Source organism: Tetranychus urticae, chromosome 2 (genome assembly GCF_039701765.1).
Source record: "Tetranychus urticae isolate SD_2017Ah chromosome 2, NJAU_TeUrti_SD_1.0, whole genome shotgun sequence".
Classification (NCBI taxonomy): domain Eukaryota; kingdom Metazoa; phylum Arthropoda; class Arachnida; order Trombidiformes; family Tetranychidae; genus Tetranychus; species Tetranychus urticae.
Genome location: NC_142959.1, coordinates 21,921,169 through 21,943,191, shown reverse-complemented (window position 1 = coordinate 21,943,191; position 22,023 = coordinate 21,921,169). Strand labels below are relative to the sequence as shown.

Genomic DNA, 22,023 nt, shown 5'->3' with positions numbered 1-22,023 from the left:
GAAACTTTGCGTGTTTGGATTCACAATTTTTCATGTAACAACAATATTTGAGAGAAAAAACCTTTTTTTCTATTTTTTCTAGTTTTCTCTCCCTTCAATCCATTTGTACCATTGAGTAACCAAATTTTGCTTATTATCATGAAAAGTTTCAATTGTTGTCCCAAAAGAGTTTTATTAATACAAACAAGATAATTTCGCCTGATATTCAATTGTAATGAATAGCAAATAGGTGAGAAATGTTTTGCTTTTTTCTGTCCAATAATTGAAAAAAAAGAATATTTGATAAAATCTCTTTCAATAAATATTCTCAGGGAATTATTCACAATATAATTCAATTAGAATTGAATTTGATTGCAATTTCTTTCCATTCAATTGATTGAAAATGATTTTGAACATTTTTTTACTCTAAACCATTTCATGAATTTCTTGGAAAATAACATCACAGAGTGACATCTATCGGTTGAAACGTGGAAATTCTGCAATTGAAATTTTCTATTTTCTCATTTTCTATTCCATTCGCCATTTGATTCTTTCCATTTCAATTCGAACAGAATTTCGAGTTTCAAAATTTTCCACATTCATCATCTTCATCTTGAATGGCGAAAAGAAGTGAAACTGAAAACTGTTTCATTGTTTCAAATTCTGACCATAATTGATTGATAGTAAAAGGGTCAAAAAAAGACAAATTTCCACTCAAGTGGTTCCAATGAATACTCATCTTGGTTATGGATGAGAAAAAATTAGCGATTTTGTGAACTTTAAGGAAGGAAAGGAAAAGTTGAGAGAAAAAAGCTTGAGCAACAAAACCATGAATCTAGTTGAATGAATCCAATTTGAAATTCTACTTGTTCCATGGACAAAGAAAGAGATGAAAAAATGCCCATTTTTGGTCTATTAATGTGTTTAGATGATATTTCCAGAAGAAGAAGAAGAGAAAAAAAACTTCCGCCACAAGTTTAGTTTACTGTAAAATTGAAGTGAAAAAAAGGTTCTAATTTAGTTACTAATTGTTCATTTTCATCATCATTAATATCATGTAAGCAAATGACTTTTAGTCATTTAGTCTCAGTAAAGAGTGAATTTTTTTTTCTTCCACAGAAACTCAGATAATAATTAAAAAATATCAATCCATTGAGTTTGAAAAGCAAACTCTTTTAGTGTTTCATCAACCATTATCAAATGCTGGGAATCATTTTTTGCTTGCAAAAACATGTTTTCCTTCCCAGTCAACTTGAAATGAACATCGAAAAAGCAAGTTTACATTTTATACTTTTGGTCATCACTTGGAAGAAGCACAACATTCTGATAATTTGTTAAATTAACTTTTGATGCTCATGACGAGATGAATGTTTCAATGATAAATAGTGAAAAGACAAAAAGAGTTTCAACATTTTGATCGCTCGAGTTCAAGTTATTACCATTTTTGATAGCATTAATGGAAGAGCAGGTAAACCGAGCATAAATTTTGTGATCGGTTCATGATAAATGATGAATGTTGAGTGATGAAAGGTAACATCTTTAGCCATTTATGTTGACCAACTGTAAACTTGGACAAAATTTTGTTCGAAGTTGTTCATTAAATTGAAATTGTTTCCCTTAATAGATGATTATTCTTGATGAGTTGGGTTGTCATTCATTTGCTAATTATTAGTTTATTAAAAGTGATAAGTTTATTGGACTGTTATCTGAATCATCTGTTTATTCATTCCATGTTACCCTTAATCAAAAATGATAATACAAATCAAACATCTTGTTATCTAATTAATTTTGTTTGTCTTTGCCCATCAACAGGATAAATGAAAGATGATTATCTCTTTTGAATGAGTTGATGAAATTAATTAAACTGTTCATCACTGGCATGGTTTGCATGCGGTCAACTGAAGATAAATTGATGTTCAACATTTTTGTCGCCCAATGAATTATTTCACTCGTTTATTAATAACAAGTTTATTCATTTTTTTCGTGTTTACTTTTCCGATGAAAATATCTTTTAATCAAAATCTTTTTTTTCGTTCTCTCGTTTACCCTTTCAAACCAAAATGGGTCAACAATTGAATCAACATTCATCATTATTTAATAACATTAATAGGCTCCATTTGGTCACTGGACAAGCTTGTAATTAATAATCCTTTTTTTTGTCAAAATTTTGCTCTCAAAATATTTACTCAATTTGGTCAAATTGTGATTATTTATGTAAATTTGTTTTCATATTTTCATTGAAAAGGATTAAAAATTTTGATAAATGTTTAATCAAGTGAGGAATTAATTGAATCAACTGTATTTGTGTTTCATTTTTTGACCAACTTTTCATGTTTTCACCCTTTAATGGTTCTCTCTTTAAAGCTCGCTCTTTCAAGCTTCAGGGCAAAGATTCTCGCTCGGGTCATGTTGAAGCTAAAAGGGTCTCAAGTTGATAAGTTCAAAGGTAAACAGTTCGGTCACAATCTATTTCGATTAAAAATTCAAATCCCAGATTCGAATTACAACCAAAGAACTGATGTTCGATCTCTTGGTCAGTTTCTCATGTTTTTCAGCTTTTCACCTTCGATTCATGAATTGACTTTTGATAGTTTTTTGAATCTGTCTTGTGTTGATTCAATCTTAATCCGTATCAATTCATGTTCTTGGGTTGGTTTGTATCATTGTGTATGCGAAACGATTTTGTTGGATTCCATAAATTTTCTGAGAATGGAATGTGTGATTTTCCATAAAAAATTGAATCTTGACCCAAAATTGACCTAAAATTGAAAAAACGGTAAACATTGAAAAAACTTGTTTCTTCCAATAAGTTTAAAGTCTCATTCAATAAGCCAAATCGGATCATGTTTATAAGTAGCTTGTTTGAAAGGACAAGTTTACAAAATTATGATTGATTGATGGCGATGAAAAAGTTATCTGACATTGAAAGGAATAGAGAAAAAAGTCTCTGAATTGTTTGAAAAAAACGATAAATTGATGACATGAGAAACCCTGAAGGGTCACTTACCAAATGATGACAACTTTTCTTTCCATCACCTTCTTTTGGTCAATTGTAACATTATTGAACTTTTCATTCTTTCAATTTTTTCTTCACTCACTTTATTCGCCTTTGCCCTTTTTCACTGCTTTCCCTTCATCTGACAATCCCTGCAACCCTGAGATTCTGTTATTTTTCCGGTTTCATGGCTCTTGTTACTTCAATCTGTCTTCAATAACGCCAGTTTATCCATTAACTTTTCATCAACAGAAGAATTTTTTTCTCTTTTTGCTCTTCGCATTTCGATAGTCCAAGTGAATGGTCGGTGAATAAAAACTGGTTGGTCGCCTTTCAATAGCTTTATCTCCATCACTTGTACATCATCATTATCATTATTGTTATCATTGTTGCTGTTGATGTTATCATTTGAGCACTTGTTCTGATGGTCAATGAATTATGTTATCAACAACAAATAGAGAAAATGATCAAAAAGCAGAGAAGAAAAAGTTTTGCCTACTTTGGTTTTCTTTTTATACATTTTGTTGGTCAATTCTTTTCTCTTCATGAGGACAAAATTTTTCTCTCTTTTTTTTTATTCTCACTTCGAAAATGAACTGGCAAGAGAAGAAAAAAATTCCCTCATGTTAACCACTTTTCCTTCTTTTCCATGTCAATCTATTTTATTGCTTTATCCTGACCAATTGCTTTGGTTTTCATTGGGAACAAGATTTTGACTTGAAAAGAAGAAAAAAACTGTTAACTTGATTCCTTTTGTTCGAACTTTTGCTAACATTTTTCAACATTCAGAGTTTTTTCAGTTGACACTCTTCTCTCTCTCTTTCTTTTCATGGAAACATTAAAAGCTCCACTGAACTGATTGAAATGAATAAGCAAATATTTTTATCAATTTCAATTTTGAATCGTTTAACATTGCATTATAATGTGAAAATGGTGTCAATCAACTTTAGTCAATTTCAAGTCGCAATGTTTACCATTGATTTGATTAGCCGATGAAACTAAAACACTGTTCATCATTCATCATGAAGTTGATTAAAGTTGAGTTTCCAATGTGAATAGCTTTTCCATGTTTACATGTAATTTTGGAAAAACAAAAAAAAAAGAAATTTTCTTTTGAAGGAAAACAACTTGAACAGTTTCAAGACGAATATCGACTCGAAACAGTTTTCTTTATATGTTTACCATTTGCCTTTTATATTAAATTATACAACATAATTTACTGGTCAAGACTGGTCGACAGCGAAAACTGTAAACAGAAGAACAAGAAGAGTCCATTTCTCATCCTTTTTTATCTCTCATCTTTGTCCATGTTAGTAAAGAGAAACAATCTCATCAAAAAAAGATTCAAAGTTTGCTTTTTTTATATTTGTTATCATCCAAAGACAACTTTCACTAAATCATTGCAAGAAGAAGAGGAATGAAGAAAAGTATTCCTGAAGGTGACCATTGGTCAGTGTTGAGAGGAAGAAAAGAGAAGATGGAAAAACAGTTATTACATATTGACTGGATTAACAAAGTTTGAAAAGCTCAAGTAATTGAGTTGAAAAGTCAGTTAACTGTGTCAACTTGTCCAATTTATTGGTCACTGATAGACATGTGATAATGACGATGATGATCATACCTTTGGTCCATTAACTTTTCACTCTCTGAGTAAACAATCATCATCACCACCATTATCAACATTATCATCAACATCATCTTCTTTGACTTTATTTTACTCTTTGGAAAGAAAAACACAAAAAAGTAAAGTAAAGACAAGAAGAAAGATTATTATTCCCTTTCAAAAGTTGATTGCAACTAAATCCTATTTGCCAATCAACATGAAAACATATCACTTTACTGATTATCCTTACTCATCATCATTATCATCTCAACATTTTTCTCTCTTTTACACTCAATTTACTCTCTTTTTCATTGAAACACAGAAACAAAATAAATCCAAAAGTCGAAAAGAAATTCATCAATAATGAAGAAACACTCAGAGCATCCAGAAATGCCAAAACTGTCCATTAAACAGTCGAAATTTTTCCATGAAAATCTTGAATTTCGAACCTTAAAGATTTCGATTCTCATCAAAAATAAAACTTGAACAAGTTGGCGGCATTTCTGATGAAAGAACACTGAGTTGCGATGACCGATTCAGGAAAAAATTTCTATAAAAACAAAGTCGATTTCGAAAATTTTTGCATTTCGAATGAAAGTTTTGAGGAAAAATGGATTTCAATTTTTCGAGCTTTCAATGAACTTATGTCATCTTTATTGGTTGCAAGTCTTTTTGGAAACAAATGAACAAAATTCATGGAATTATTGTGAACTCGAAATTGCGATTAAACACGAGATTACACTTTCATGAGGTTCATTTATTTTTCACCAAATGATCATCTTTATTTGATGAAATTTTTAATCAACATTCAGAGGAATTATCAATGATCAAGTATTCAGGCAAATGTTGAATCTTGGAAGGAAAACATTTTTAATTTTTGTGACAAAAAAAGCTTAAACTTTTTCTTTGACTTGTTTTTGGTTTTCCTGGTTCTTGGTTGATCCCTTTAACATTAAATCTAGTATCATCAATTTAATGATTCAAAATGATTATCATGGCAGAGTTGAGTGAGAGAAAAAAAGTCGAGCAAAGAGTCAAAAATTGAATGTAATCATTAAAAGTCGAGGTTGGCACAAGAAAAGAAGAGGAAAAGCTTTTAATTCAGTCAAGATTAAGTTACGATTAACAATTGTAATCTCTCAAGATTTGCAATATTATCTTAAATGAAAAATTAACTTGCAAAGTAAAGACTATTTAATGTAAAATCAATGTTCAAGATGAAAGAAGAGACAAAATGATCATTTGATTTTTTCTTCATTTCTCATGAAAACGCAAGAAAAGAGTTAACATTGTAAAGCAACAATAATCAGAGTTAATAACAATGGTAATAATATTTTGCAAAAAATTAACTCTTTTCGCCTTCTCATGTAATATTTATCATTGTTGATTCTTAATCATTAAGTTAACTCTTTTTACCATAAAGTTATCAAACTTTTATCACTTCACCTCATCTCGAGAAACAAGAAATGCAATAGAATTCGAACTTTTTTTTCGCTAAAATAATGAGCGTTTTTTTCGAAGTAAGAAGAGTTTCCTTTTCCAACCCTTTTTTCACTCTTTCCTTTCTCTGTTTACATGGAAAAAAGTTGATCATTTATTTTCATGGTTAACCTTGTTACAGCTTTTTATTGATGATTTTGTCTTGAAATAATTTTGAAAGTTTCATTTCAAATTGAATCCATTCATGAATGTTTTCATTTCGATTTCGATGTTGGGAAACTTTTGTTTATCAAAATTGCTGGTGAATAAACACAATCAGCAGGAGATTTTTATTGAATGTTGATTCAAGAAAGATAATGTGTGTTTCCAACTCGACTTGCTGGACCTCATACTGGTCATTATCAATTCATTGCTTTGTTTTTTTGCTTCGTTTTCATTGGAATGGAAAGAGAAAAATCTTTTGATTGCAATTTGTTGCAACAATGTTTATATCGATAATTTTAAGGTTAAACTGTACTGTGTGGTCGTTGTTACATTACAACTCAAAGAATCATTTTGTTTGCAACTCTTTCTGTTTGCTTGTTTAATGGTCAAATGGTTAATACTTACTTCAATTGGTAATTGTTATTTGCATTGTTGAGGTTTCCTCGAGAAAAAAATAATTTATCAAAATGTTGCTCTTTTCGTTTGCTGCGTAATTGGTGTTATCTGTTGCTGTTGATTGCTTGGTCTTGGAAGATGTTTAATTGGTCGTTAATTGCATTCCATGAATATTGATGATAAAGCATAGTTTGAGATGGAAAATGAGTCTCTCATTTTGATCCATTCATATTTACAATGATTTGCTCTGGAGGAAGAAGAAAAGAGAAAATTTTGCATTAAATTTTAATTTGAAAATGTCTAAAAATTGAAATTCGACTTTTCATTTGATCGCTCAACTCTATCGAATGAACTTTTCAATCTTTCAAGTGTTGTTGAAAATTTGTGTTCAATTTTTCACGCTTTTTTGAATAACTTTCAATACAATCTGAAAATGATTGATTCAATTTTATCGTGATTCAAGTTTTATCCGTGATAATTTTGAGAATTGTTTGTTAGCTTTTAATAGATTGATAAATGTTTATCCATTTGTTGGGATGTTTTGCAAACGGAATTGTTTAATAGGAATCAGTGGAAGGAAGAAAGAGAGTAAAAGAAGGTTAATTGTTTTCCACTTTTTCTTCTTCTTCTTCTTCTTCTTCTTCTCTTGATGAGAAGAAGATGATGGGAAGATGTGGTGATTATGATGATGATTACGATGATTGTTTTAATGTTTACAGAGGTCCAATTGTCTGTGTTTAGCAAAGTCCACGGAAGTGAAAATAGTTTGTAAATCAATCCGAGTACAAGTTATTAGGCTTGTTGCAATTGTTTAAGGAATCAGTCATCCAATGGAGGCAAGAGAGAGACTAAGTTGCTAAGTGTTCATCATGAACATATTAGAAGATGATGTTCTTTGGAAATTCAGTGAGAGAAGAAGAGAGATTGACAAAAAGGAGGAGAAGAAGAAGAAAAGATGAGGAAAGATGAAAAGTACCAAAAATGCCAATATTTTGGGCCAAGTTTCCGGATTTTCTTGCGAGTCATTAGGCTAAAGCTTTAAATCATCTTGAGAGGCTCAATGATTCTTTGTGATCTTTAAGACGATTGTAATGAAGATGATAAAAAAAGAGAAGAAGAAGAAGAAGACAAGATCACGCTATCTGTAATAATCAAACTAAATCTGTGTACAAAGCTGATTGGGTCAAGAAGAGAGAGAAGAAGAAAAAAACTGTCAAGAGTATCTCTTTCTTAATTTACTGGAACTTGTTCTCATCTTTTTCCAATCTTTACAATAGCATCTTCTTTCTTCATGATCATGTTCTCACAATAACGCATCATTGTCATTTTCGCATTCCTCATCTTCCTTGCCTCATTTACTTTGTTCATCATCATTTTCATTCCTCAACATTTTCTTAAGTCTTTTCCAATCAATCTCCTAACCTCTCATTTGGCCATCTTTACACAACCAGCCAAAAGCCGACCACAACTCATGCAACATTATTGCTGATTATCATTACTGTTATCATAGAAGTCATTTTGATGAAAATTGGGAAAACATTTAAAGCCAAAAATGTTGCCCAAAAGAAAGGAAAAGAAAAGATGGAAAAATAGTTTTCCAAGGAAAGCAAACAACGACAAATGTAAATGTTGAAGCAGATGAATTTTGACCAGAAAACACTCTACATGAATAACAATCAATTTCAAGGATTCAGATGAAACAACATTCAAAAGTAAATATTAATTTTCATTTGATCCAGTGGCTCCATCTATTGTGCTAAATCTACATTTCTTTCCATTAACACTGATAATTAGTTGCAATTAAGTAATTATTGAATAATGAATATTGAATGAAACTTTTGATGAAAAAGACGAAAATCGAATAATTGTTTTTGGATTGATTTTGATTTTTGGAAATGATTTGAAAGACAGAAATACGATTGAAAGAGAAGAAGAAATTGGTCAAAATTTTCAACATTATCTGGGTCTGGGAAGATGAATAATGAAGTTGATTTTTTACCATAAAAATGATATTATGTAAATAAAAGATGCTTTTCTTTCGATTCAGTGTTATTCATGACAACATACCTCAATATAATCAGTATCTGAATACAAAAGAAAAGTCGAAAAAAGAGGAAAAGAGGAGAAGAAGAAAAAAACGAAATAATATTGAATGCCATGAATATCAAGAATGTTGACCAATGTTGGTAATTGTGATACAGGAATGTCATTCTACTGGTTAAATGATTTACGAAAGCTTCTTATGATAGATTGAACCGGAAGGTAAGCAAATTACTGGACATTGTTCAATTATGGTAATTAGTTCATTTCAATTTGATTGAGATCACTTAAATCTTGTTTAATCTAATTTCATTCAAAATGTGAACCACAAATAATTTATCATTATTATCGTCATCAGGCGAAAAGGAAGAGAGAACAAGTTGATAAATTTTTTTGCTTCAACTTCTAGCATCATCTGTAGGAAGAAGAAGAAGAAGCAATAGAATGAAAAATCCCGACCAAAGCAGGATAAAAAGATGTGCAATAAAGAAATATCAGGATGAAAAAGGAGATGAAAAATTTGACAAATTGAAGTTTTCAAGTGCAAAAAACCATTTTCATTCTCCATTGCTCATCTCTCTTTGACCAAAGTGAAAAGATGTAAAAATATTATGCTCTGTGCAATGCATTTATATTATTTTTCATCATTTTTTGCATTTATTTGTACATCATATTGACCATTACGAGTTTTGTGGAGCAGGAAAAATCTATTAGATTATTCATCAAATAAGATCTTTTGAATTTCGATCTGACAAAAATAACAATCTTTCAACTCTGGATAGCAATTATTGTTGAATTGAGAAAATTCAAAGTCGACCTTATCGATGTTAAAGACGTTTATGTAAGGCCCATTCTGGATCCAATGTTGGAAGGACAAACAGAATTTTTTAGAAATACTTGTGTTTTGAAAGTTCCAATCATTTGTTTTGTAAATAGTGATAACTTTTCAATCATTTGACACATTTATATAAATGATTTTTTCTCATTCGATTTTCATGTTGAAACTTGAGTATTGACTGTGAACTTTTAGATGCCTTTATAAAAGTCTGTTTGGATACAATTTATTGGATGATTTTGTTGCAGAGTTTGGTCTTCTAGTAAAAGCAATTGTTATTTTAAATCAACTATTTGATTAGAGCACTAATTGTTAGCGGTCGTTTGTGCTCATAACTTTCGAGCCAGAGGTCAGATCTGCATGATATTCAGTCAGCATAATTCCTGAAATTGAAGAACTATAAATCCAGAGTCTCAAGGACATTCAAGGTCATTTAGTTATTCGACCCTTAATTGACTTTTGTAAGTCGATCTCTGAAAGTTCAAACTTTTTCACACCGGTTGATGTTTGTTACATGTTGATCACTCATATCGTTGGGAAGATTAACGAATTTGCACCAAAAATAACTCAAGTGAGTAAAAAGATATGAGTGTTTATGTACCGTTCAGTGAATGAATGTAACAAAACATCAACAAAAAGTTTGAACTTTAAGAGAACGACTTTCAAAAGTCAATTAGAGGTCAAATCACTGAATGACCTAGCATGACCTCGAGCCTCTGAATTTATAGTTATCCAATTCCATATACCGACTGAATACCATCCAGATCTGACCTCTAAAAGTTATGAGCACAAACGACCGTCAAGGATAAAATAAACGCACAGTATAGTCAATCAAAGTTATTACTTCTAAGTTGCTTTAACTATGTCAATCAATGAGCTTTCAGATGATTGTTTGCTGGCTATTTTTGATTACATACATACATTAATAGATTTAATAATTTGCTCCGAAGGTAAGTGTAAATCATGCTACATGTATTTATTTAAATTGTCCAATGTGAGAAATGTGGAAAACACCATCCGATAAATGATGTAAAACTTCAATGCAAAAGAAAGTTTTATTGAAACCTCGTTTGTTACCTTGTGATGAATACTATTTATCGTCTGACTGTAAAACGCGCTATTTGGATACTAATATTATAGTTATGCTACTCCCAACTTTTATTGAAACCTCATTTGCTATCCTGTTATGAATATGATTTATATCCGACTGGTAAAGCGGCATATTCGGATATTTCCGCATAAAGCTTAAAAATGATTCTTTCGTCTCGATAAAACTTGAATTCGATCAGAATTCGAAAGTTGTTGAAAACTGAAAGGCAACCAGTCTCGAGCAGCCTCACATTTTTGGACTTTTCTCTCACTTTTAAAGGCTGGTTGCGCATTTGAGCAACTTTGACTTTGGATAATTTTCCTATTAAAATTGATAATTTATGTATTTCCATTTGCTAAATGAACGGATAAATTATTGATTTGAAACATTGGCTAAACTGATCATTTTTTATTGTAATATCATTAGGAAAAAGCAAAGAGCGAGAAGAGGAAAGAGAGAGAGAAAGAGAAAGAATAACAAAAAGGAAAAGTGGAAAAAGTGAAAATAATTAAATTGAAAGAAAACAAAATTAGTTTTTGGGACATTTACTGTTTATCAATAACATGGTCAGTTTGGTAAAGGTTTCAGTTTACCTTGGAAACTATGGAAACATGCGTAAACAATTGAACCATAAATCAGCTGTTGAGCAAAGTTGACCAAAAGCTGGATTCATCAATTGAACCAATTGATAAATTGATTAGAGAATCGTGAAAAGAGACTTTTGTCCAAACTCTTCATTGCTAATCGATAATTTGGAGTGAAAAATTGAAGCCTCTTTTGTCTCTCTTTTCGTCGAGGTTCATCTCTTTTGTCTCACCTTTTCCTCTCCTTTTCCAAGTTGAACCTTTTTTATCAACTCATTATTGATGTATCATTATTATTGCTCATTATTATCATGCATCAGCATGCTCATTAAAAGTTTCCTCTTAAATCAACAGAGGGCAGACTATTTTTTAACCAAATAAAAAAGTTATTATTATTAATGAAAATGCATTTATAATGTTCGCATGTGTTTAACATTTCAATAATGCTTAATGCCTTTTGTTCAACCTTTCAATTGCAAGTGTTCAATAGAACCAGAAAATGAAGCAAAATTTTCATCCAATGCTGGCAACAATTCAAATTCATGGACAACATTTAATCTGAAAAATGTTGAGAATAAAAGTAAAATGGGAAAAAAAGAAAATGTTTTCATTCGAAAGTTGAATGTTGTCTTTTCATGTGAATGTGTTTTTGTGAATGAAACTCTTCTCATGATGTGAATGAAATGTGTAAAGATGAAAAGAGATTAGGAAAGTAAAGGAATGATAAAGTCTATGGTGAATGGTAAAACATGGAGTTTGTTTGTAAACAAACTTTTCCTATTCTGAGGTTAATCTGATCATTGTCTTTGTCATCACTTCATTATCATGTTACATGAAGGTCAACATGCAAGTTAATTTTCTGACCAAAAGTGTTATTGGCTTGATTAACTTTCATTGATATCCATTAATGGAACAAGAAGAAAGAGAAGAAAAAAACAAAAGAGAAAAAATTGATTCCCTTCAGTGTTGTTGGTAAATAGTGTGTTTACGATAATGACAATGATGAGATGATAATGTTTGTTGTTGTTTATGTCGAGTATGAAGATAATGATGATGACTGGTGATTTGTTTTGAGTGTGTCTAGAGGCATGTTGTGGGTTAACAGAGAGCAAGACACAGGAACACATGGGAGGTTGGAGGGAAATACAAGTTGGTAAACTCACCTAAAAAGGATGCCTTCTGTTGAAAGGAATCCAAGTTGTCTGTTGAACACTTGAACTATTATCTCATGGACATTATCACACTGAACAAGGTAAAAAATGAATGTAAACGCAAACAATTGCTCAATCCATGTTATCGACTGTTGCTCAACTGACAAATGTTCACTAATTTTACAAATACAACTAATCATGAAAAGTCTGATGATAAGCATATCCAGCGAAGTTTACCTTATGGATTGGCAAGAATACCCATAAGAGAATTGTTTGATTCCATGGCAACAACACAGCAAAGAAAGAGAGTGAAGAGAGAGAAGAGAAAGAAGAGAAAGAAAAACTAAAAACCGATCGATTAGTTGAAGATGATAAGTTGAGGGGGAGAAAAGAAAAAAGAGAAAAATGATGATGATGATAAAGAGAGAAGCAGAAAGAGAAGACAATACCAAAAATTGTCTTTCAATTTACCTTCTTTGATTTTTTTCTTTGTTTCTCTCATCAAGCCAACTCTCTCGACTCCCAAATCATCATCTTTTAATTCCCTTCTTTTTCAATTCTCCTTATCTTCCCAGTTTTCCCTCTTCATTTCTCTTCATCCCTAAACCCCTTCACTGCCAAAATATGATTGTATTTATAAGTGTGTTCACTCTCTCTGCTCTCTCTGCTCTCTGTGTAAATGAATGAATGATTATTTCATCTTCATCTTTCCCTTTTAGCTTTTTATTAACAAAACTTATCTTTTACCTTATTCAATCCCAGTGATGATATAATAATATTTTTCACTCCCAGTTCAATCGACACACTCCCAATTCTGCTTTTATCACTAATCAATGAGATTGAAAGATAGAAAGGGAATGAGAGAGAGAGAAAGAGCAAAAAGAGAGTTAAAAAAAGAAAGAGAATCATGATGATGATAGTAATAATTTTCATATGATCGCGCATCTAATCAAATTCAAAAGCTCTTCCCCCATTCCCAATGATCTCCCAATATTCCCTTCCCCCTCTCAATACATAAATATATATAAATATAATAAAACTTTTCTCTCCCTTCTTTCCACATCTAATCAGCTTCTTTATCATCCTGTCACACTCACTCACTCACCCACTTCCAGTTCCCTCATCGCCCTCCATTTTGCATCTCTAATTATTAACTATTATCGATTAGGAAGGAATCGCAGTGCAAAAAAAAGAAGAAGAAGAGAAAGCAAAGAAAGAGAAAAGAGTAATTTTCTCGATTATAAATGCCGGGAAAATTCATCTTTTACTTAAACTGTTCAATGTATTCATTTATCAATAAATGTATATAAATTTATCCATTTCTACATAAATATAAATATGTAAGTCAATGGTTTTGTAATTTTTATCATTTCATCTCTTCTTCATTTCCAGATTATCCAGACACTTGGATGATTGAGAACAGAATCTTGAATCTCTTATCAAGATTTAATCAGAACTTTTGGCTTGAAATCAAATTAATTTCTATTAATTTAGACGCAGAAAAAAAAGTGTTTCACTTTCGACTAAAACTATTGGCAGAAGAAGAGCCAAATGCATTGAAAATGTTCATCTATACAGTTGGGCATAAATTCATATTAAGACTTATCACAACTGGGAGGTTGATTGAAACAGAGACTCATTTCAACTCCCAGTGAGAAAGAGAGAGAAGATTCAGCAAAAAGTTTAATAAGAGAAAAAAAAAGAAACTGGAATCATTTTCAATATTTTCAATTTCCATTCTCTATCTTGATCATCATCATGATTCTCATTTTTGTTTCTTTCTCCTTCTCTCATTGTGTATATTATAATTCATTTAGTATGCGCTCTCATCACTTTGGCTCACTCATTTTAATTTATTCATTTTTTATCTTTTCCTTTTCCCTTTCGTTTCTCAAGAAACAAGAACTTTTGCGATTCACTCATTGAGCATCTTCTTCTTCTTCTTCTTCCTTCATCTTCCCAATTTCTCTTCTTCTCAGCATCCCAGCTTTCAATCCCATAATTATTTCTTATTCTTATTCTAACAAGCCTGGAAAAGTTATTCACAGAGAAAATATTCAATCATTCCCAATTAAAGCTACTCATTGAAAGAGAAAGAAAAATAGTTCGAGAAAGAATTACAAAAAGATGAGAATGATGATGAAGATGAAAATGATGGCAAAGTACAAGTAAAGGGTAAAATCAAGATTCATCTTAACAGATACAAAAGAAGATTTTTATTATGTTTAATATTTTGTTTTTTTCTTCTTTTTTTCCTTCTTTTTTTCTCAATTCTTTTGCCTTCAGTTTTTTCTTCTCATGTCTAACTTCATCTTCCTATTATTGCCTTTTCAAGCCTTTTATTAATACTATCTGCATCATCGTTGGCATGATCATGATCATTATTGAAATCATTTTCTTTCTTCTTTCAGCTTATTCCAACATACGTCTTTTCAATATTGTTGTCAACACGTTCTGATATTCTGATGGGAAATCAGTTTAAACTTTGCAACTTTTTTTCTTCTCCTTCTTTTTGTTTACGCGCCAAAAGTGACAAAATTATTGTTTACTTGCTTTTCAATTTTACTTTTCATTGAATTGTTTACTTGCTCATGAAAGGTGATGAAACACGTTTCAACATGTTCATTTGCTTTGAATAACAAAAGCATTCAATTTATTTTCATAACATGCCAATTTTGTGGCAACTCATTCAATCTTGATCACAACAATTGGTATCAATTGATGCTCAACCTTTTCATTGGTAAACATTTTGTTTGCTTTTCATGAAATTTACCAACAAAGTTTCAAGTCTCGTGAGATATTAGATGAATTTATGACACAGAAAAATAAGATTGTTGATGCAAAAAGAAGTGCACCGAAATATTAATTCATGATTCTTTTGTGAAATTCTTGTAGCATTCACGTTGAAATTAGATAGGGAATTAAACCATCAAAGTTTCTTTGCACAAAATGAAAAATTTTTTGGAAAAAAGATGAATGAGAAAGTGAATATTCGGTTGATAAATTGTTGAATTGCGGAGAGTGAGTGATTCTGGTGGAGTCGCAGATCAATTTTGATACGTAGACGGCAATGGTAATGATGCTAAGATGATCAAATATGATGCTTGCCATTCAGCTTATTGCATGTGCTGAGACTCAGGTTTGTCTAGTCAAATAATCTATTGAATATCATTCGAATAGTTCTATTAAAGAAATTAGTATTCCATCGTGCTATTTGATTGTCTCAATGCGATATAAGGCATGAAATAACAAGGCATTTGCTTAATACCATAATGATGTGACGATGAATAAACTACGAATTGGGAACTGATGATTTCGTTCTTATGACTCTTTTTGCTTTTAACAGCGTAACTAACAAGTCATTTTGTATCAATCATCAATTTAACTCAAAATTAGCTTATTATTGCGCTTGTATTGCATTGATTGTGAATCATTCCGCTCACAATTAATAGCTACAATAGAATGATTATAACGTATACATGCTGAAATGTCGTAAGAACGTTATACGAGCCTGAATATAATACAACTACATATTTGTGCATTTCTTTAGACAGAGATTGTCACTAACTCTTGAAATTATTGATTGAAACTCTAGAATGAATTGCAATTATAAGCATCGAATGGATACAAAGTACAATTATATGATGTTTAATGGTTGTTACTTGAATTGTACACAAATGCACTGGAGTCAAGAATAGCCGGCATTTGATTTGGTCTTTCAGAGTCAAGTGGTTTAACGAAGGCAAAATCAATAAAAGTGTGACTTTAAAGTTTTAATGTATGCTAAAGACGAGATTCGGAGGTTTTATTGCCTTTTGCATCCAAAGATGAGTTTTAAATTCATTGATTCTCTCAAAAGTACATGATTTAGCTGCATCTTTGCCTCAAACAATATGCAACTTAACTCTCGATTAATTCTCGCTTTACAATCGAAATACATTCAAAATAAAACAAATTTCTATTGTAAAATGAATGATAATCAATAATTCAACTTAGAAATGAGTTGCATAGCGTAATCCAACGAAGTTTGATATTTCCCGAAGTCATGCTTTTGTTGCTTTTCTCATTTGTTCACAACTTGATTCGACTATTCTTGCATCTGCATATATTGGCGTACAATTAAAGCACAAACCTCTGATCATTGAACTAAGTTGATGCCTAAATGATTCTTAATTCAAGTAAATTTTCTCGATTCTGTAAGTTCAATCTTTGTTTTAAATCCATCAATGCAGCTAAAAGATTTTCAAAGTTGAGTTCCAAATGAAGTGACAATGCAATTTGAAATGAACTGAAATTGTTCACAAAATAAACTCATATAAGATCGCTTGATTGCAAACCCAAAGAAAATCTTCATTACAGAAGGAAAGCACGATCGCATAGAATGCAGAAAATCAAAATTCAAGTCGAAACGGAAAATGCCCCAAAAAACTGCACAATGTTTTTGATCTTCACTCGTTAAGTCAGTCTAAACAGTCTGACAGATTTCCGAGTTGTTTACTACCCATAAAGGCAGCCACAGCATATAATAGAATAAGTTAACCACTTTTCCTGTGAATCTTCACACTGAGCAGAGCATGGAAAAAGAAGGAAAGAAAAAGAGAAAAAGATGATGATGATAAAGAATGGTGAGATGAAAATAGAGACTGGGTCAAGGTCACTGGAAGAAAGTTCGAGAGAGAGAGAGAGAAGGAAATAGTTGAAGAGGAAAGAAGCAAAACAAAGTTCATTGAGTCCAGTAAAAGTAAACCAAGTTAAAGATTATTGATACCTTTTTAGTCATTGACTTTGGTTATCAAGTGAAGGAAGGAAAACTTATGAATTTCAATTGTGTTCAATTTTCATGCAGCTTTGCGATCGATTTGTTGATTTGTTAAACTCAAGTTTAATGTTTAATCAGTAAATAATACAAGTTTTCAAGTTTGAATTTTGCTCTTCTTTTTTCGTTCTTTCTTTGGTTTTGTTTCTTTGCTCTTCCCATTTCATTTGTAAAACGTTTCATTGATTGGGATTCAATTGGGAAAATTGTAAATTAGAATGAAAATGAAAATTTTGATTTGGTTCAATGGAAAATGTTTCATTGGTTATTCCTTTGCTTCTTTTATTATTATTCACTCAATCGATAATGATTTGATTTTGTATTAACATTTCAAGTAAATATAACATGGAAAAATCTGATTCATTTTCTGTGTTTACTCTGTTGATTGATTTTACTCTTTATCAACCAATTATTTTATACAATTGTGATTACCAATTGTAAATCTAATTTACATTTACCAACAATATTCGTGTTCACTTTTACCCAATATTGACATTTTGACATTTTCATCACCAGAATAACATTTCACTTTAATTCTGCTTTCTTTCTTTCTTCAACATTATGTTCACAATCATGCAAAAAGTGTTGACGTATTTAGCACTCATTTACTTTTCAGGAATAGGAAAAGTAATTTTACTCGAGTTTCAAATTGGTTGATTGATCAACGGTTTCTCAATTAATTGCTAAACATAATCAATAACAGCACTTGAATGTGCACATTGAATGCTTTTCTTAGACCGAATAATGATTTTAGATTTAATACAATAATATTTCGATTCATTGCCGAAAAACTATGAAATGTGATAAAACGAAAAGCAATAAACAAATAGATTTGTACGCTGCAATTGCGATTGCAACAGTAGAGGCAAATGGAAAGAACGAAAACCCAAACATTTAATATTCATTGAATGTACCGTTTAATTCGCAGTTCCCTGGTGCAAAAGCTTTCTTGTGATTTCGTTAGATCGAAACTAAGTTTTCTTTGAGTTTCGTTTCTTCGCTTAAACTGTGAGACTTATATGAAAGGGAAAATGTATCTTTCGAAGTGATCCTTAGCGAAGAGCAAAATCATTGTGATATATTTTATGCTGTTCAAGTTTCTCTGTTATTTAAGACAATTTGGGTGACAAAAGTCAGGATCAAGATCAGGGAAGAATATTGTAAGAGAAATCTGACTTTACAAGATTTCCAAGGTTGAGAAAGGTTCAACTTGGAGTTGCCTTTGATCAAAACCTAAACTAACTTGCATTTTAAAGCTAAAATCATTGATTAATTGATCTTTGAATTGAATAAACACTGTTCCATTGACTTTCTCGATTTCAATTGATTACTTGACGTTTAGTTTATTCCTTACTTCTAAGCTTGCATCAAGCCAAACCAAATGAAACATTTTCCAAAAAAGCTTTCAATGTTTCTCCAAGTTTTGAGTTCAGAAGCAGGAGATTCGTCAACGAGTAGCTTTAGTTTTTTTTCATTAAACTATTATATTTAATTTCTGATCTCGTCATAAACACAACTGAACATTGAATACAATCCAGTGTTTCAACTTCGTTAAAATTAGTTTACGCACAAATCTAGACAATTTTAATGAATAACGAAAATGTAAAGGTTTATAATTTATGAGCAAAAATGAAATCACGATACTAATATTCAGATCGATGTCATTTTTAGCCTCAATTTCGTGATTAAATTATTTCTACCAAAGATGTTCAATAGAATATTTTTTGATTGAAATTGTTAGAATTCTTGGCGGATTTGAAGGGATTTAAATGACTCCCTTTGATTTCTTTGGGAGTGATGAATTTTGAAAGAATCATTTGCATACTTAAAAGATAGAATTGGGTAAAATCTTTTGTAGTCTTGAACTTGTTGAACTTGATTTTGCAAGTGATTCCAATCAATGGTAAATTCATTGAGTTGCCTCAGTTTGACTGATTTTCCCAATATTTTGGCTTCTCTTGATAACTTTTAGCATCAATTGTATAGGAAAAAATATCATTTAATTGAGAGTAAAAACTTTTTCTTCCTTTGCATTTATTTCCCTTTTTCTCTCTCATTAAATCATCATCATCATCATCATCATTTCTCTTCTTTCCTCCCTTTACTCTCTCTAACCATTTATCGATTTTAAATCGATCGATGTCAATCTGTGTTCTACTTTTGACTTTACATTATTATTCAATGTTCACAATGAATTTAACCAAATTTCCAATTTTCTCAATTTCTTGAAACTCTCTTATCATCAATAACTTTTCCTTCTGATTACTTTCTTCCAGATCTTCCCCAAACCAGAGAAAGAGTATTTTATATCATCTGGTGACAAAAATAAGTTGATTGAAATGAACTCAACTACACCATTATGATGATCACGCTTAATGATTCAAAAAAAGAGTAAAAAAGAAAGGATTGTCATCATTTATATTCACATTAAAATAATTAACTGATTATTATTAAACTGCCATAAAAAGAGGCTTTAAAAAAGCATAAGACTTGAAATCAATATTGTTGCAATTGGCAGAACCAAAAGAAGGCAAAAAAAGATGTTTATGACAAGGAAATAAAAAAAAAGATGATTAACATTGAGAAACATTTGTATTGTAAATAAAGATTGAAAGAGATGCAAAAGTAGAACTCTGTTTAGCATGAATGTTACACCATGATGAACAGAAGGAAATGTTGATAAATCAACAATTGACATTGTAACACATGAGAAAATTTGACAACTTGGAAGAAGAAAAAAGAAAAAGTGGAGCGAACAAAGTTAACCCAAGAGAAAATGAGTTGATTCTCAATTTCAATTCTTGATAACAATCATGTTTAACTATCGAAATGGCACAATCGAAGAGGCAAAAACAAGAGGAAAAAAAAGAGGTTGAAGAAAAAATGATATCAAATGAACATAAAATAATGCATTTTTTGAGCAGGCAAAAAGTTCTTGATTGGAGCAAAAGGAAGATGAAGAAGAAGAAGAAGAAGAAAAACTAAATAATACTTGATATTTAATTTCTGCTCAATTTCCTTTTCTTCAGATTCCAACATTTGTTCGCCAGTTCGTTCACTCACCTAAACTCCACCTTCATCATCTTTCATTATCCGTTTTATACAATATTATACTTTGTTGAACCATTTTTTACTCTTTCTTTTTTTTCTCGGCTTCTTTTTTTTCTTCTCCTTCTTACTCTTCAAAGGCTCAGTTGAATCAAGTTGACAGGTATTTAATTGGCTTTGGATTGGATATGACACACAGCATTCAATTGAATGATGATTTTCCAAGAAAATTGAGATTCTCTTTGCTCTCTCTCTCTCTCTCTCTTCATCTTGTAAAACTTATTCTTACTTTTTTTCGTCTTCTTCTGCTCTCTTGATGAATGCTCATTTGAAAAGAATTCATTTGATGACAAGCAACCATAAGGCAGTCACTAATTTTATCATCCTCATCTTCATCATCATTTACTTTTCATTATTTTTCAAGTTCCCTCTTTAATTCCCCTTTACTCTTTCAACTCCCGCCTTTCTTTAATTTTTTCTTTCTTTTTCAATCTTTCTTCATTTTCCTTTTTGCACTTAATTTCTTTAACCTTTTCCCCCCAGAAAACTCTCTCTCTCGATTCTCTCTCTCATTCATTCACTCTTTACTCACTTTACTAAAATTGTAAGTAATTTGCTCCCAATATCGATCGTCTCTACCGATTGATGAGACAATCTTTGCATCATCATCATCATCACTTTCATCATCATTCCTCGAATATAAACTCAACTTAACATGCACAATTCTTTTTATTTTCTCATTTCTCTTTCTTCTTTTCTCATTTTCCATTCTTTTTTGCTCTCTCTCTCTCTCCTTCATCAACTCTTTTCTTGCCTTTCATTACCATCTTCTCACTCACAACTCACTCTCAATCCTTTTCTTTATTCATCATAATCTTTCTTTTTTCCCTCTCTTCATATTTGTTTTCATCTTCTTCAGCCAACATTTGAAGACCAAGTGATAAACAAACAAGTTGAATGGGAAAATGAAGGTAAAATTCATACGCACGTAACAAGACATTTTCATTGACAACTTGAAAGATGAAAGTTTTTTACCCAAATTTAGCAAAGTTGCTTACCGTTGTGAGTTGAAAGGGAAAAGCCGAAGAGTCAAATGGATGAAGAAGATGGATAAAGTGAGATGATAAACCAAGCACAGAAAAGGTAAGAAACTTGCACAGTAAACACGAGTATACACAAAATGATCAGCTGTTGAAGGGAAAAGACAACAACACGAGGATGTGTAAACACTGACACAGTAAACAGATGAAGAGAGTCAACAAAAAGTTGAATGAAAACGTTTTTTCGTTGAGTAACTGAAGCAATGTGTTTCAATGTATGAATTTATGTGAAGCAAGAAATGCTTGTGAAGCCAACAAAAAAAGCAGCAGTTGTGATGATTAAAATTAAATCTAAATTGACAGGAAAGTGAAATAATACTAAACCCAAAGTTGAAAGGAGAGAGAGAGAGCCAAAGAGGGGAAAATATGCAATTAGAAGATGCTCACTCGGCAACTCTCTGGGAGTAAAGTGGGATGCTAAGGGAGTGATGAGGATGCAAAATGAGATGAAAATAGTCAAATTGAGAAAAAGAAGAGAATATGTTGTGTGCGCAATGGAAAATTTATAATAGTGATTAAAGGGGAGAGAGAGAAGTGAAAGATGATGATGATGATGATGAAGAGAAATGAAAGATGAATTGACAAAGAAGGAGAAGAGAGGCAAAAATAATGGCGCAGGAATACTCATCAATTACGTATTGAATCCTTTGTTCTTGTCTTCCATGTACAGGTTGTGTGAAAATTGCATGTAAAACTTTTTGACAGTTAATTGTTAACAGTTTGCAGTTGAACACTGATTTTT

At 31.2% G+C, this 22,023-nt stretch overlaps 1 protein-coding gene across 2 annotated transcripts in view; it reads right to left on the bottom strand.

The window, feature by feature from the left end:
- The window catches only part of LOC107368955 (homeobox protein cut-like), a 95,960-nt gene extending 74,392 nt beyond the window's left edge, over window positions 1–21,568 (bottom strand). The window contains exons 1-2 of one of the 2 annotated variants that reach the window (XM_089268364.1): window positions 21,240–21,568; window positions 6,627–6,864 (exon numbers count right to left, since the gene is read on the bottom strand). The gene's annotated coding sequence lies outside the window, so the exon portion shown is untranslated. Of the gene's footprint in view, window positions 1–6,626; window positions 6,865–12,329; window positions 12,515–21,239 lie in introns of those variants that run through there. The other variant, XM_089268363.1, reaches the window with a different exon arrangement.
- Window positions 21,569–22,023: the final 455 nt, after the last annotated feature.